We start from the raw sequence: 11,023 nt of genomic DNA on the forward strand, positions 1-11,023 counted from the left end.
TATTGGAGTTAACTAAACCATTAATGAAATTAGGTATAGTATGATCTCTAATACATTTTAGAGAGATTTTTATTAAGTGGTTTATATAAATGAGCATTATTTTTCTAGGTAATGTGCTTATATGAAGCAGCTCATTCCCTTATGGTGTCTGATGAAGCATAAATTTGATGAGAAAGAGCCTTGGCGTATGATTACATGTGATGTGTGATAAGTTTATAACATTGGCCCTCTCAGCATGAATTGTCAGATGAGGAGTGAGAGACCTGCCTGGCATATACTTAATGAAACATTTGTCGAATGAATGAGCAAATGAATGAGTGAATGAATCATTAGATTTTATAGGGTTTATATATCATTGAGTTTACATATCATTCTCCAGATCAAGACCCGTGGTTCAGAGAGGCTGAGTGATTAACCTCCTAACACTCACTGGCAGGGTGAGACAAGGACTCAGGCTGCCTGACTTTCAATCTTGTGCTCTTTAGTAAAATTTCAGATTGTGGTTATTTTCTAAACTTTAAATAAATCTCCACCATTTCCAACAACTAAAAGTACTTTTTTATATCATAGGGACTGTTGTCCTTTTATATTAAAGAATTCCTCCTTAGAAAATCCAGAAAATAAGTCAGTGATTGTTTTAGATATGCCTTTGTGTTATCTGACCTGATTCTGATAAACAAGATACCAAAGGAGTACTGAGGACTCTTTAGAACAAGGGCTTTTAAACTGAAGGTCTTTACCCGTTAGTGGTTAGCGAAATCAATTTAGTGACTGAATTTTTTTTAATAGAATGAAAAAGAAAAGATCAGATTTTGTTGCCACCTGGTAAAGGACTAAATATTGTTTAGGGAAAGCTTTGTATATACCTTGTCACAATATAAAATGTATTTTCTACTGTGGATCATGGCCAAAAAAATTTTTTAAACTAGAATTGGTGACCAAGTGCCTAGAACAGAATAAGAATATAACATTCGGCTATTAATATGTATTTAGGAAGAATAAGCCAGGGGGCATAAATATAATTGTTTAGGGCTGAGGGAAAAGAAGGGAAGAGGACTACCATAGTTGGTCCAGCCCTTAAATGATGAACAGAGGAGGAAAAGCTCAAAGCCCATGTGGTAAGGCTGGAGGTTACAGAATAGGTGGAAAACCCAGGACCCTGGGAAGTCTCTCAGTGGATGGAGATTTAGGCTGACCTTGAGCCTGTGATGGAATCCAATTGGAGCTGATATGAACAAGCTTGCGAGAGGCGAGGATGGGGCAAAGATATCACTGGGCTTGGGGGAAGATCAAGGATTTTGACTTTAAAGTTCATTGAGCTCCAGTTCTAAGTGTAGTCGGTTTTATTCAGTGCTAGATTTTGAGTCCATTGAGAGTGAGGAGAAAAACACTGGGGAAACTGGAACTGGTTCCTACTGGGTTGTGTGGGATCCTACAGGCAATGGGGTAGGGAGAGGCAAGGATGATTCAATGGGTTTAGGAAGTCATCACTATTACCTGTTTTTCTTCAGACTGCTTAGTCCATAAAGGTTATGTATTTACAATACTGCAATGCTATGCTGGATAATATCCAAGTAGGATAATGAGTATAAAAGTGCTATATCCACCTTTTTAATTAACATTTCCCTAATGAATCTTTTTCCATTCCTTTATTTTTAACATTTCTTTAATATGCTGCTTTAAGAGTGTCTTTTGTAAATAGGATATAATTGTTTTTATTAAATTAAAAATATATCAAAACATTAAATAGTGTTTTGATTAGGAAGGTGAATAACCGTTAAGATTCAAGCATCTTAAAGAAGCAATTATAAGAAAATATTTTAAAATGTTAGTTATATAACAGGATGGGTTAAAACAAATAATTCACCAGGTAGCTTGGAATACAACTCAGGAAATCTGAATCTATAAAATTATAATTACTTTAGAGTAAGTGTCCACACAAAAAAAATAAAATAAAATGAGCGTTGGGAGCAAATAGTACTATCAGATCATATTAAACCAATTCCAGATTATTAGGGAGTTTATATCTACAAACTATAACTGAGAGAAAAGTGATAAGATGTGATATATCTATTTTAAAAGTAATTTGAGTCCTTGCAAAAGCATCAGAATTTAACTTGAAATTTTTATATAGGAAAAGTTCTCTAAGAAATCTACATCTTAACGAGATATTATCCTCTAGCTAGGGAAAAAATATCTCGATCTTAAAATTCCTTAAAAGAACTTTGAACTATGGTTATTAGATTTATATAAAAATGCAATGTTATGGCTCCACTCTCAACAATGGATGAGTGTAGTTTTGTTGTTATTGTTTTTATTTATTTTATCCAGTAACAGGATACATTTTGGTTGAAATATTTATACACTCTTACCTGATCCACTTTGTCATGTTTTGAAGAAGGCTGAATGAGCATCAGAACCCAACTGGCCCACACTGACATCAAACCTGTAGGATTATGAGCATCACATAACTCCCTGAAATACTTTATTATGCACACTGTCATTATTTAGGCAGCTCAATTTTCTTGTCTGATTATCTATGCAGAGGATAAATTTCTTTTCTGTTTCTGCGTTAACAGAAAAAGTGTTAAGAATAAATGGTCACCACCCTGAACACGCCCAATCTCGTCCGATCTTGGAAGCTAAGCAGGGTCAGGCCTGGTTAGTACTTGGATGGGAGACCATCTAGAAAGACCAGGTGTTGTAGGCGTAAAGAAAAAAAAAAGAATAGATGGTCAGTGTGGTAAACACAGACCAATTCAATGGGGCCAACAGATACCAAACAAATATATTTTCAATCCCAAGCTAAGCCAAAACTTAAAACTCAAAAAAATATGTATATATGTTCCCAGGTAAAACAGAAATACTTTGTGAGCTATAGTGAGCTAACTTCAACAATAGCATTTAATAGTATGTCCCCTACATCAGTCATGAGTAATTATACCAATGATGTGGAAACACCAAGATATTATACGAATGAAGTAGTAATTAGACCAGAAAGGCTTTAAGAGACAACTCTCAGAAATCATGTCATCATACTTACTAGATAAATGATCATTGCTGAAGCTGAGTGATATTTGGAGCTTCTAGTCTCTCTACTTTTGTGTATCTTTGAAAAGTAATAAGCACATACCTCAATAAAAAATATTAATTTTAGGGAGGAGGTAGATGGGGTAAAAGGGGTCAAATATGTGGTGACAAAAAGAACTCTAGCTGTGAGAGGTGAACACACAATGTAAATATACTGTTAAAATGTACAGCTGAAACTTACTGGATTTAATTAACCAATGTCACCATAAAATGATTAATTAATTAAAAACATATGTATTAATTTTGAAATAAGTGATAAGCAAACAAAAGTGTGGGAAAACCTAAATCGTGTTTTTATTTCTCTAGAAGTAAAAAAAAAAAAAGTCACAGTTATACAGTGAGTATAACTGGCATTTACCACAAATGGAATTTATATTCATTAAAAATTTTGCATTGATTTTTGTGCGTATATGTGTGGGCTTCAGTGTTCATAATAATATGAGATAAGCTTGAGTAAAGTATTTTAGGAAGTGTATATCACAATCTAAATGTCAGATATTCTTATTCATTCTGAAAATTACCAGTGACCAATGTCACTGAAGCTGATAGAGGGCAGCATGGTCTTGTCATTTTAGCAATGGATCCTGAGAAATGTCCCGTGATCCCAGTTTTGCTTACCAAAGAAGCAGACCAATTATTATTTCACTGATACTCATTAGAGTTCAACACTGTATTGAAACAGTGTGATATAACAGTGACAGCATAATGGTAGATCTGTAGTCGCACATGCACTAGAATTCTTGCTTAGCCAGTTATTGCCATGTGATCTTGGGCAAATTAACTTAAACTTACTGGACCAGGCTCAGTTTCCTCTTCTGTAAATGGGAACGATAATAGCTAACGCAGAGGGTTATTATAAGGATACATCCTATTAAGTATCTAGAATAGTTGTCTAGCATGTAGCATGTGCAATAAATGGTAGTTGTTATTATTACTGTCTGCTCCATTGAGTATGATGTATTCTCTCTATAGTGGTAAGTAGAATATAGAAATAGAAATACTTTTCTATTGTACTAGGCATTCTAAGACAAACATGTATGTAGGACAACCCAGCTCTTGACTTGGGCAGTACTATTCAGATGCAGCCTCCTTGAGTCAATTTATCAGGGTCCTTTACTTTTGGGGGCTCTAACAGCTAGGTTTCTGCAGCCTCCCAAGGCTGGCATTTTGAGGAATCAGCCAAGTCAAAAGCAGGCCTGCCGAAACCTGTTCTACCCTGTAACCTTGCATCCACCATCTCCACAGCTAGACTGCTCTTCCAGGAGTCCTTATTCCAATTGATTTAACTCCATGTCTGCCCCTGGCACCATGGCAATTGTCCAGAGCTCCCAAAGTCAGATGCTACCACCCCCATCTTACTGCTCAGATCAGACCTCCCATTGCACGCCATTGCCTGGTTGGAGTTTAGCTGCTCTCCCTGGGCCTGGATGTTAAGATTTCTATGCATCTCCCCAGCTAAGAGAGGGTCTACCTTGTCTAACAATTGCTTTCCCACTGCTACCTTCTCCCAGGCTCTATTTCCAACCCATCCCAGCATGCTATATGACATGCATAAGTATCTAGCATGTTGAGGATATTCACTAAATATTTGTGGAATAAATGGTTGTGTTAATGATGGGGAAGGGAGGATATTCAGCTGGTATGGGCATGGATGTGGGTAGTTCTATAAGTGATTGTATATTTAATGCTCAATGCCAGGCCTTATGTTGATGTCTTTCTAGTCATTTTGATCATCTGAAGCTCATTCTCTAATATATTTCTCAGGAAAGGCAATGAGACAGCATTCTCTGATAGAAGTTTATTTGTTCTCTTTATGCTCGAGTCAGTTTTGCTCTACAACAGCTATTTCAAACTTTAACATCTCAAACTTCTCAAAGCTCTGATCACTCCCTTCCACCCTCTCATTAACAATAGCGAACCTCTACATTATTGAGGAAATAGACGCTTTATTCTCTCAATATAAAACATAAAAGCCTATTTCTCTCCTTCTTGTTGTTATGGTAGAGAATCTATTCTTCTCTTTAATCTCCCTTCTCCTGATTTAGATTTCATTCCTTCCCTCTTTCTAATTACACTGTTAATTATCCTTTTGTTCTTGTATATTTGAACTTTTAATCTATCCTATTAGACCTTTCTCATCAAGTTTTAAATATATTCAAGTCATTCTCAATTTTTAAAAAAGTCAATCCCACAGCCCCCTCCAATTATCATTATCTCTTTATGAACACACTTTTTGAATGTGTGATTTGTATGTGCTGTGTAGCTGCTGTGGTTGCCTTCTCAGTATCCATCCTCCCTTCTTCCTATAGAAACTGATTCTGGTAGGAGCAGCAATGGCTCAATCTGAAGAGCTGTTTTCCAGCTTCCCTTGCAGGTAGGAGTGGCCATATGACATAGTTCTGGCCAGTGACGTGTATGCTGAAGTCAGCTAGAGATTTACAGAAAATTTCTGCTTTCCTAGGATAGGCACCAGACATTTCCTCTGATCTTTTTTTCTTCTTCATATCTGAAACATTAACTTGAGAGTGAGCAGCGATCTTGCACTCATGATGCAAAAAACAGCCACAAGCTGAGGATGACAGCAGAAAGGAGGATTCTAGGACACTGATTACATTGTGGAGCCACTGCATCAGTCTGAACTGTCACCCTCTGTCATTCTTGTTATGTAAGAAAAATAACTCTATTTAGTTAAACTACTGTCATTAGGTTCCATTATATGTGACCAAATGCAATTTCTAATCTATACTCTTGTTCCCTACATGGTCTCGTGTTATACTCACTCTCAAACCATTCCATTCTCACTTCTGACCCATCATTCCACTGGGCTTACCAATGACCTGCATGTTGTGAAATCTGGGGGACATTTTTAGTTCTTGTATTACTAAACCTCTCAGCAGCATTTGACTCTGTTGTCTGTGGCCTCTTTTTTTCTTTTTTTCAAGTTTCGAACATTTATTAATCAGTGTAAACCCCAACAAAATACAACAACACAATTTTGTGCATTTGGAGGGGAAATATTTCCTGGTTAAGTGAATAATTGTGTGGATGGCTTCTGGAAGACCTTCATTCTAAGCAGCTTTATTATGAAACATTTTATTTAGAAGTCTGGACCTTCTTTCTTCAGTTTGCTTTAATCTGCATTCACTGAGTAGAACTTGTATTGCTCATTGGGATCCAGAACGGTTATTCTTTCTGTCCCAAGAGACATCTAGTTTAAATAATGCCAGGCACAAGACATACAATGCTCACTGCTCCAGTCCAGTTCCGGTAAATATGAAGAGGGGAATCAAGCTTGGATGCTTCTTGGCCTGACCGAGGATCTGGCAGAGCATTGTTGTGGCAGAGGTCTCAGATCTGGCTGTGCCCTCTTTTTTGAAACACTCTTCCCCTGGCTTCTATGACCACCACTCTCTTGGTTTGCTTATTCACTTTCAGCTACTCCTCCTCTATATCCTTTGTGGGTTTATCTTCCTCTTCTAACCATATTCACCATCTTTCAGCCTCTGAGACATACCGTGGCCTTAGCCACACACTTATCCCTCTATCTGGAATGCTCCCCCATCCTTCCTTTTGCCAGCTAACTCTTCTTTATCCTTCAGTTCTCCATCCATTCTTCACTTCCTCAGGGAAGCCTTCCTTGACCTCCTTGTGAGATCAGATTTCCTTATGACTATTCCTTCGAACCCCCTTCGTAGTTACAACTTTACCTTTTTCAGCATGACTCTGAGTAAGTTGCCTCTCCCCTCAGAATGGAGGCTCCATGAAGGTGGAATCCAGCCTATTTTTGCTCATCAATGAATTCCCAGAACCCAGAATATTCCCTAACACATGATATGTTCAATATTAGTTCTTAGATAAGTAAATAGATGAGTATGTAATTATATAGTGATTTATTAGCTTACCTGTCTTCCTCCAGTTCCATGAGAGAAGGAAACATAATATATACTGCATGGCACAAGTAGGAAACATAATAAATTAATTTTTTAAATGAAGAGTAAATGAATGAGTAGGGTTCCAAGAAAGACATTCCAACAGTTCTACCCCTAGCATATCAATGTTGGGGATATTTTTTAAAATTTCTTTTGATAAAGTTTCTGGTTACAATAGAGCACCGAATTCCTTTACTGCCTCTAGAGAAGAGTCTTTCGGAAAATATTATCTACTGGCTTGTTGTCCTTACAATATTTCATATCTAAAAGAAGCTATCTATAAAGGTGAATCTATATGTTTCTCCCCCTCTTCATTGTCACCGCTATCATATTTCCCCTGGACTAAACTGGACCACACACTTTTCCTTAAGCATTATTTATTAAACTATATATGAACTTGGATGGTTCAGAGTTTTGATTATATCTCTGGGCCAAGGATCATATCTGTTATGCTATCTCCAAAGAAAGCTAGACACAGATGGATGCATAGTAATTCTTTATTTTGTTGTGGCAGAGGATTACTTCTGTTCTACATTTGACAAAGTATTTTATTTACTTAAGGAAAATAAGTACTTTTAAGCTAGCAATAAATCTTTGTTTTCAAATTATCAAACTGAAAACTTTCCGTTAAAAAAAAAAAAGGCCAGTGACCTTTTAAGACCCCGTACCTCCCTTCCCCATAAATTCTTAGTCATTGAGATACCTGAGGTGCTCAGTAAGGTTGACAGGAAGGGTCATTTATGCAATTGTGGCAGCCTTAAGAATGCCTCTGGCCTTGCAGTCAGCTTACATGGATACTGCCCTTCCTCCAAGGTCAAGCTCCTTTCTTTCTTCCCTGACAAACTTTCCGTGACTCCTTGCCCACTCATAGCTGTGCCACATCAAATTATTACATATGTCTAATAAACATATATGTGTATACATATCTCTTCTCTCCAATCAGCCTGGGAAGGATAGAACCTTTATCTTACACTTTGTTGTATCCTCAGTACCTGGTACAAAATCTTGTGAGTATAATGTTTTGCTCACGATGATGCTTATTTTCTGTTTTGCTAATAAGATTTATCAAGCACTTACTATTTTGCGAGGCACTGTGCTATGTTCAGTAGGTGCTATTATTTCCTTTTCAACAACGAGATGTAAGCAACCTGCACAAGTCTCATAACTAGTGAGCAGTAGACCCAGGACTCAAACCTCATTTACCAGATTCCAGAACTGGTGCTCTTAATCAGTAGACAACTCTGCCCCTCCCCACCCTGAATATTCCTAGGTACCAAATTCCAACCAGGCTGCATTTTCTCCTAACTAACTTTGAAGACACCAGGTGACCAGCCTTGCTCACAACTAGTTAGGAGCATTTCAGATTGTTCTCAAATGAAGATGTAAGTCTGCAAATAAGAAAGAAATCATTTTGGAAACAGTAAGAAGGTTGATGTCTAAAGGCCCACATTGACATTTTGATGTGTTTTTAAACATACAGCTTAAGGCTATAAAAAGGCACTACACTAAGATTTCAGAAGCGTTAAAAATCAAATTGCCTTATTAATTTTTTAGAGCACTGTAAATGACATTCTATCACCTCTGGGGAAAATCTTTCCCCCAAGCTCCAAGCTTCTTGGTGACTGGGATGAATAAGTTGGCCTCTTCCTTTTCATTTCTCCATTCTCTGTCCCAGAGGGTCAAAAGAAAACCTCCTTATTTTAAGATTGAAGCTTGATTTGTTGAAGTTGCTAGCTAGTTAAACTGGAAGCTAGAAAAGCCATTTCATGTGGACATGATAATAGAAAACATTTAACAACATTCCAGTTTAATGATGGAAGATTAGCCAAGGTTATTATTAAGTTTTAATCTCCTCATTTAGCTAATAAGGTCAATTAATACCCTTCCTGTCAAGAAAAAAAAAAGTTTTATAAAGTCTTGACCATTGATATTTGAACAGGTTACCCTTTTGTATTTTGACTGAAAGACACCAAATCATGGACCACTGAGTTTCCTTGAAAGCTCGAGATAATCAGTTGGAGAAAAGTCCAGGGGTAAGATAACCCAGAGACTTGAACCTGCAGCAAAATGGAATTTCTCCAAATTAGGCATTAGGACAAGCAGTAGATAAGAGCAACTGGCAACTGGAAATATTCTCGTTATTCTCTGGGGTAGAATCATGCTGGCAGAAGCTTTAACTAACTAAATTTACTTGCAAGTTCTCCGAAGGGAATGATCATATTGCAGCCGGGGTCAGTTTTCATAACACACTACTTTGAAAACAAGTTCCTAGGACCTTGTAAAATATTTGACTTCTAAACTCGATATAAGTATTAAAATGCCAGCGTGTTCATTATATATCCCAACTACAAAAAATATGAGTTAAACTATTCACTGAAAAGGAAACTCCAATAATATTTATAATTTATTAGAGCATACAATCTTCATTTTAAAAGACTTAAAGCCTCCAGGAGGTATTTATCCAAAATTAGCATCCAGTAACAACACCTTGGGATATTCCTGTTTTGGCAGCATCTACAGCCAGATCTAGTTACAGTTAATAAATCTAATGCTGGAGCCACTGATCTCAAGAAGACAGGTGTCCTCTCTAACAGCAGGACCATAATCTGGTCAATAAGAAATGTGTTTGATTAAATTGTCTTGAAGCCTGGTCTGTTTGCTCAGGTTTCTGGCCAGCATAGTAGCTGCTTCACAAAGAATTAATGGAGTTTTCATCTCTTCCCTCAATAAGTCGCTCTGCCATGAAGTGAGCATTACATTTCCCAAAAGAAATAAATGCTGGCTTGGCTGAATATACAATACCATTCATCAATTAATATTAATTAATACGATATTTATTGAGTACATACTTACTATGTGCCAAATAATTGGCTGGTCATGGAGATACAAAAATTAACAACAAGGACTCTCTTTCATCTATAAACTCAACTTGGTAGCCCAATAATTATTTGAAGGATCCAGATTCGATCTATCTATATTTTATCCACCCGGCCCAATCTTCAAAGCCTATTTCAGGTCTTATTTCCTCATTCATTCATTTAAAAAGACTGTATTGGGTTCCCAAAACTGTGTTAGGCACTAGAAAGATAAAGAAGAAGTGAATACAGTCCCTACCACCACGAGCTTTTAGCCTTGTAAGGCGGTAAGTGAGGCAGACAAGACCAGATCGTGGAAGACATTTTAAATCGGCTAACCAAGAAGTATGGATTTTATCTTACAGTAGTGGGGAGCTATTAGACAATCTTGAGAAAGAGAGAAGCATGATTAAATATTCTTTTTAGAAAAATCAAAAAAATCAGTTTGACAATAATATAAGGAAAATGGATAGTAAGGAAGAGTGGCTGGAGGGAAGGAATCCAGAGTGGAGGAAAAATCAAATTCCAAAGCTATTGAAAAAATAAGAATAACGAGATTTTAGTAATAAATTGAATATGAAGACTGAGGGAGAGAGAGGATAAAGTCTAAAATGAATTCTAAGATTCCAACCTGGGTGGCATTAACAGAGGAAAAGGAGGAACAGGGTTAGTGGGAAAATGAGTTCAATTTTGAACACGTTTTGTTGCAGGTGCTTTTGGAACATTCAGGCATAAACATCAAGTTTGTTGCTGTAAATGTTTGTCTGAAACTCATGAAAGAGGTAAGAGCAAGGGGTAAGGATTCAGGAGTCATCACTTTATAGATGGTAGCTGAAACATGATTATGAATGACATTGCCAGTTTCGTAGCCATCTCATACTACTCCCTAGTCGCAAATGCCATGTACTCATCTAGCGTTCTTTTTAAAATTAATTTATTATTCTTTAATTCATTCCTTCATTTGGTTAACTAATACATATGGAATATCGATATCATATTCCAGGTGACATGAAAGATTCTGGATTTACTTAGATGAATAACTTTGATTCCCTATCCTAAAGGATCTTATAACTTGGTTGTTGATTACAAAATGTCATCCTGAAGGCAAGACTCTTAAGGATTGAGTACTCTTCCATGATGCAGTATATG

General features: G+C 36.8%; 2 pseudogenes; one reads left to right on the top strand and one right to left on the bottom strand.

Annotated features, from left to right (window-relative positions):
• The first annotated feature begins 2,593 nt into the window (after positions 1 to 2,593).
• On the top strand, positions 2,594 to 2,710 carry LOC112478052 (annotated as a pseudogene).
• A 3,477-nt stretch (positions 2,711 to 6,187) lies between these two features.
• On the bottom strand, positions 6,188 to 6,422 carry LOC107195505 (annotated as a pseudogene).
• Positions 6,423 to 11,023: the final 4,601 nt, after the last annotated feature.

The sequence above is a fragment of the Pteropus alecto genome, unplaced genomic scaffold (assembly GCF_000325575.1).
Source record: "Pteropus alecto unplaced genomic scaffold, ASM32557v1 scaffold131, whole genome shotgun sequence".
Taxonomy (NCBI): Eukaryota; Metazoa; Chordata; class Mammalia; order Chiroptera; family Pteropodidae; genus Pteropus; species Pteropus alecto.